Source organism: Triticum aestivum, unplaced genomic scaffold (assembly GCF_018294505.1).
Source record: "Triticum aestivum cultivar Chinese Spring unplaced genomic scaffold, IWGSC CS RefSeq v2.1 scaffold137786, whole genome shotgun sequence".
Classification (NCBI taxonomy): Eukaryota; Viridiplantae; Streptophyta; class Magnoliopsida; order Poales; family Poaceae; genus Triticum; species Triticum aestivum.
This window is the reverse complement of record NW_025235455.1, coordinates 1-6,128: the sequence shown is the minus strand read 5'-3', so window position 1 is coordinate 6,128 and position 6,128 is coordinate 1. Positions and strand designations below refer to the sequence as shown.

Genomic DNA, 6,128 nt, shown 5'->3' with positions numbered 1-6,128 from the left:
TACCGCGGGGCAGTTCTACCTTAGATATCAACTTTCCAACAGTGAGATAGACACAACGCTACAAATGCAAGATGACAACACCCGCGATTACATGACAATCACGACAGACGGAGGCTTCATCCATGCTCTGGTCCCATGAGTCGAGTCGAAAGTAGTGATGCTATGTGTAGTTCTGAAACATTGATTGACTCATGTTGTAATTAAACTTTAATGAACTTGTATGTCTCTTTGGTTTGGACAGTCGTTCAACTTAGATGTAGTCGATGCTATTTATTAGTAGGACCATGAATCGTGCTATTAATGTCTTGCTTTTCTCTTTCGATCCTTTTGTTGCATACTTATATATTGCTTATGTATTGTCTGTTGTTTGGCTTGTGCATAGAGATGCCGTCGTATGTCGTGTACAAGGGTAAGGTTCCCGAAGTCTACGACGACTGGGAGGAGTGCCGGAGACAGGTTCACCGTTTCAGCGGTAACAGTTACCGAGGGTACACCACTAGGGCGGAGGCAGAATCTAGATACACCCGCTATCTAGCGGGAGAGAGGAGGGAGCGTTGGAGGAACCGGATGAAGACCAGTTTCATCGCGATGATGCTCATCGTGATGACCGCAGCTCTCTTCTGTGTGATGGTAGTTTAGATGATCGATATCGACTTGTCATGTGAAGACAAACTCGCTACTCGCGGTCTCGAGACTTGTAATGTTCTATCTTTGTTCGGTCTTTTGAATTCAGAGACTAATATGATGAATTGTATTCGGCGACTAATCTTCTATTGTATTCAATGAATCTGCTGTTGCTGTGTGGTGTTGTCTAAATTCTGTCCAATAATATATTTTGTAACCTGTGAAAATATCAGAAAAGAAAAAAATCCCTAATATTCATACTAGTGGCGCACCACACAAGACACTAATGGCGCACCATGATAATCACACTAATGGCACATCAACCACTGGTGCGCCATTAGTATGCCAAAGCACATGGTACATATGGCCCCCTGGGAGGAATTCTAATGGCGCACTGTGGGCAATACTAATGGCGCACTACGTGGTGTGCCATTAGAACACCAGATACTAATGGCGCACCAGTGATGCGCCATTAGAATTTAATTCTAATGGTGTGATGCTAGTGGCGCACCAGTAGTGCGCCATTAGAAGGCAAAACTGGTGCGCCGCTAGCATGCCTTTTCCTAGTAGTGACAGTAGAAGTAGCTAGAGATAATAAACAGAATAAAGGGCTATTTTTCTATAAAATATATTTTTCACTATGAACAAGATTTGTTTAATTGAAATTAAATGTCAAGAAGTTAGAGAGCATGATATAATAAGTTCGAGGAATGATTTGATGTTGCTATTCAACTGTTGAATAGATATTGAAGGCACATTACATAGAGTCCTAGATTTTACATATATGAAAGTAGGCGCACCATGAAAGTGATAATCATCCAATTAATAAAACCATTATTCTAACAAAATATTAAACATTGCCTCATATATACCAACGGGAGTAACTTTCTATTGGTTAGAAACCGTTGTGCTTGACAGTTATTTAACACGTGCTTTTTTACACGCACTAAGACCATATATAGGATGCAGACCATTCTCATGCCAATGTCTAGAATAGCCAATCTACATAAGTCCTAGTAGCATGCTCCTAGAGGATTCTTACAAATACTTACATGGGTATGTTCCCAATAGGAATGGATATAGATTATGCTTACAAAAATGATACACTCTAACACTTCCATCGGAGCACAATTCAGCTCCCACAATCAGTAATCAGCATGAAAACTTAAAAAACAAGTTTGATAGAAATCAATGTTCAGGAAAGCATGAAGCATAAGCGAAGCGACAGGCTGACGCTTAGAGAAATGGGTGCTTAAGCATTTTTAAAAATAGAACTGCAGGTTTTGGAGGTTGTAGACCGAGAATTAACCTGAGTAGACGATGCGGGACCTTGGGGAAGTTGGTCACATATTTCCTGAATGTGTATTGGCCTGTGTTGCCGCGACAGCATAGATCAGCAATCAGAGTAATCCTTTAGCACTAATATTGGCTCTCAAGTTTCTTCTACGTGTATATTCAATTGTGAAACATGCACATACCAGAGGGAATCCATGGTAGAATAAACTGAGAATCAAAAAATCATAGCAACTTTTGTACAAATTACTACCATAACCTTGTTAGAGAAGGATTCGAAGAGAATCTACTACAAAGTATTGCACCATCATGATAACGACAGAAAGTATAGCCAACATTTAAGTTTTTTTTGAGTTGCCACTTTTGCAATTCTGAAATCTGAAGTAACTAAGGTCCGGGTTATTGACAACTACCGATTTTCGTGGGAAACACTTCCAACTCGGGTTAGGAACACCAAATTTAGTACTTTAGTATTCAGTTTTATCGCTAAATATGTAGCATGTAGTCGTCAAATTTAGTACTTTAGCGAGTACAATTTTCTGTAATTCCTGGTGAAAGTTTCATCTCTGTGTCGTAACATAATTGACATTGTGCATCAATTCAGCTGATTTAGTTACCTTGTGACCTTGTCCATGTAGGGAATGAGGTCTTTGCAACCTCCTTAACCTCTTATTGATCCTTGTTGTTCTTTCCTAAATAGCATAAGGAAGAAAAATGTTCAGTATAAACATCCAACACCAAGACGAATAACAAAAATGTTGCAGCAAACTAACTAACCCTCCCAAGCGATGCTCTGCGGGTCAGTGGTGCAGCCACGCTTGGCATGGACTCTGTAGTCGGCGGAGTCCTGCTGCAGCTGAATGTAGTCATCCATGCTGGGCATGTCCAGCTCGAGAGGGCTAACTGAATCTGGACCAAGGTGTTAGTAGAAGTGTGGCATTAAACAATTGGCAGGCGGGAGAATCCGGATGGATGTGAAGTGCATATATGTGAAGTTTGTCCTACCTGGGAGTCGATGTTGCAGAAGCTGGTGACCATGCCGACATCGCTGTCGCTGAGCACCTCGGCCTTCTTGCTGTCGGGCGCTGAGAACATGATGTTGGAGTTGGTGTCGTCCCAAGTGCTCATGGAGAAAATACTCAAGAGGTCACTCGAGCCGTTGCCAGCAGCGATGCTCTCGCCGACGTCCTGCTGCCTCAAGAAGCTCCACAACGAGCCCAGCCTCCTCTACTATGCCATCGAGTCGACGTTGCCTCCTCCGTGCGAATGCAAGTAGCTGATTCCCATCCTTCCTCTCGTTCCACCCATGCCGCCATTGCATGTGCATCATTAGAGTCACAAAGCCAGAGCACATCGATCAAAGCGCACAAGGGCCAAAAAAACACAACACCCAACCAAATTTGGAAAATCAACATGATGACTGAAGCAAGGATCATGACAGCATATAGGATATTTAAAGCATATAAGATATATAAAAAAATGCAGCAGAGGTAGCTAGAAAGGAAACAAAGAAACTTGATCTATAGTAAAAATAAGAAACAACCTCCAAGATAATACGCCTGCAAAACGAAATAAAAGAACTAATTAGGACATGGAACCATTGTAACTGCCATGTTGCTCTGCAATTAGCATATTTGAGCTATTAAAAACTTCGAAATCTAGTACTTTTGTGTCCTAATGGCGACAACCAAAAGCTATCTATTGCGCATTGAACTGAAAAATAATGTGTATTCTCAGGTATGCACCCCAAGTAGCAACCGAAACATTATTGAACTACAAGCAGCTCAAGATAATAGCTACAAAATCTTTCCAGAAATGAGTGACTAAGTAAAAAAATGAAAAACAAGAGAATGAGGTAAGTAAGAAATCCCAATTGAGCTAGAGAAGGAGACGCTGTGCCTGAGCCTCCAAGAACCAGTAGAAGAGTGTCCTCCCACTCTGCTTGTCCATGGTGACATGCCCAGAGAACCGAGAGATGTGTGAACTCCTTGGCCGACGAAGGAGAAATACCATCCTATCAGCTTCCTACTCGCTGTAACCGGCCAAGTAGCAGAGCCAACACCCTGGCAGGCAAAGACAATGCGTGCCTGAACACACACGTCACTAAGCCAACAAGCACACACACAAAAGGAACTCGTAGCAAGCAAATGCGGGGGACAGGAGGAGAGTTGGGACTGAAAAGAAATTACCATGGTGGTGACTCGATTTACAGGCGGAAGCGACTTGAGGCGGTGGTGGCAAATCCAGATAGCAGCTGCACGAGCATGTGAGCGTCACAAGATGCAAACATCAGACTCATACATACCTGCATTTCTTTATCAGCACTACACATCTCCAGATTTTTCCCAAAATGAGAGTTCAGTAAGCTACCATCTTCAGCCTCCTAATTTATCAGAGAGCAGCATTTGTTAGTTTTGAGAAACCTGAAAAAACAAAGAAACATCAGGCATATTTGAATAATCATGTCAACAAAATGAGCGATATAGATGAAAAAACAACAAAACGAAATTCAATAAATTGAAACGCTGCTATAGTCCTTCAATATGTATTTCTAAAACTGATATATCATCTTCATAACATGTTTATTTTATATCCAAGGCTTGACTGTAGCATAAAATTACACCATGGTAAATCTTGAGAAAGACCAAGCTTCAGTTTCAGGTATAATCACTTGGTCACAAATTTTAGGAGACGGGAAGACAATGGCCAGCGGTCACGAGATGAATTGTGCCTGCAAGTTCAGAAACACCAATACACCTAAACGGAGGAACTTACTTCATGTCCCTGAGCCGCCGATACTACTTTACCAGTGCCAATGGGCTACACTGGTTCGTGCGTGACGACCTCGTTGGCCCAGTCCTTGATCTTGTCTGCAAATAAAACAATCATCTCAGCCTACACCTTTTAGGTGACAATATATGAAGATGTTAACAAAGCAAATTTCATAATTCATATCAAGAAAAATTATTCTAGAAAGTTGATTAATAGCAAGATATTGCCCCTGCCAAGCAAAATAAAAGTATACTAATCTATTCATAAGCACATAAACAACTAAGTCAGCTACTACTCACATGAACTAAAAGGATTGTAATTAATAGGATGGAGTGCTCATTTGAAGAAATTTATTAACAAATACTTTGGATGGTTCAGGTGAATCTAAAATGCCCCTTGTTCTCACCTCATCCTGCGGTCCTGCTCCAGCCCCTCAGGCAAAACATCGCACTTTATCCTGCAGGTGATTGTCAGCCTAAGGAAGTAGGCGGCGATCTGTTGTCTTCTCAAAATGCGCTAACCTTTAGCCGTTTCCATGCTTTCTAATGGGCTTCAGAGGTCATCCACACAAAGCAAGCACCTCCAAAACATCAGTGGTAGGTTCACGGAGGAAAATAGAAACGGTCTGAAGTCCATAGTCAACAATATAGACCATCTTCCAAGATCATACAAAGGAAGCCACTCCACTACAAGCTTTCTTTCCATAGCTACGGATGTGTGTAGAAGAGCCTGGAACAGGGGTCAAACAAGATAAATCAGCCAACCATATAGTTCCAAGGTAGCATCAGGATTAGGATTGATAACTAATCGGGTAATCGTCCAAGAGCGCAATGAACTAAGAGGAGATTTACCAGATTTGAGTGTCGGGTATCGGAGAGGTGGAAGAGGGAGTTGGAGCCGAGCCGTGCCAGCCGGGTTATCGATCTAACTCCGGTCGGTCAACCCTGTCATCGCAGGTGAGACCATCCCGCCCCAGCACGCCTACCTCCCCCTATCCTTCAATCCTTCCTCCATATTCTCTCTTCATCAGGGACGGATCCATGGGGTCACCCTTTGCGTGCAACTTCCTAGCACCGCCAGAGGCAAGCTCATCGCGTCCAGCCGCTGCCCCTATGCTCACCGCTTCCGCCGATGGCAAGGAGGAGGAGGCGGGCGAGGAAGGCGGAGCTCGGGCGGAGGTGGGAAGGAGGTGGCTACGATCAAGGAGAGGTTGCGGCGGGAGGGAAGGAGGAGCGAGACCGTGCGGCGGCTGTGGGGGTCGGGGGGCATTGGGCAAGGGGGCTAGGGTTTGTCTGGCGGCTAGAATGGGAGTGGGAGTGGGACGAGGCGAGGGTAGGATTGGACGCGGAACGCGCGGAGCAGATTGGCCAAAACTTCTTACACGGGGGTACGATGAACCCAGCCAACAAGCACACGACGCGAGCCCACCCGTCATTGGC

The 6,128-nt window shown here is 43.7% G+C and overlaps 1 long non-coding RNA gene across 1 annotated transcript; it reads right to left on the bottom strand.

Moving 5' to 3' along the window:
* Nucleotides 1-1,515: 1,515 nt before the first annotated feature.
* LOC123176291 (uncharacterized) lies at nt 1,516-5,976 on the bottom strand. Its single transcript, XR_006488445.1, has 7 exons — nt 5,541-5,976; nt 5,096-5,418; nt 4,693-4,787; nt 2,923-4,340; nt 2,695-2,826; nt 2,535-2,609; nt 1,516-1,994 (listed from the first exon to the last, which is right to left on the bottom strand). It is a non-coding gene; the product is annotated as an uncharacterized lncRNA (long non-coding RNA).
* Between the last annotated feature and the right edge of the window lie 152 nt (nt 5,977-6,128).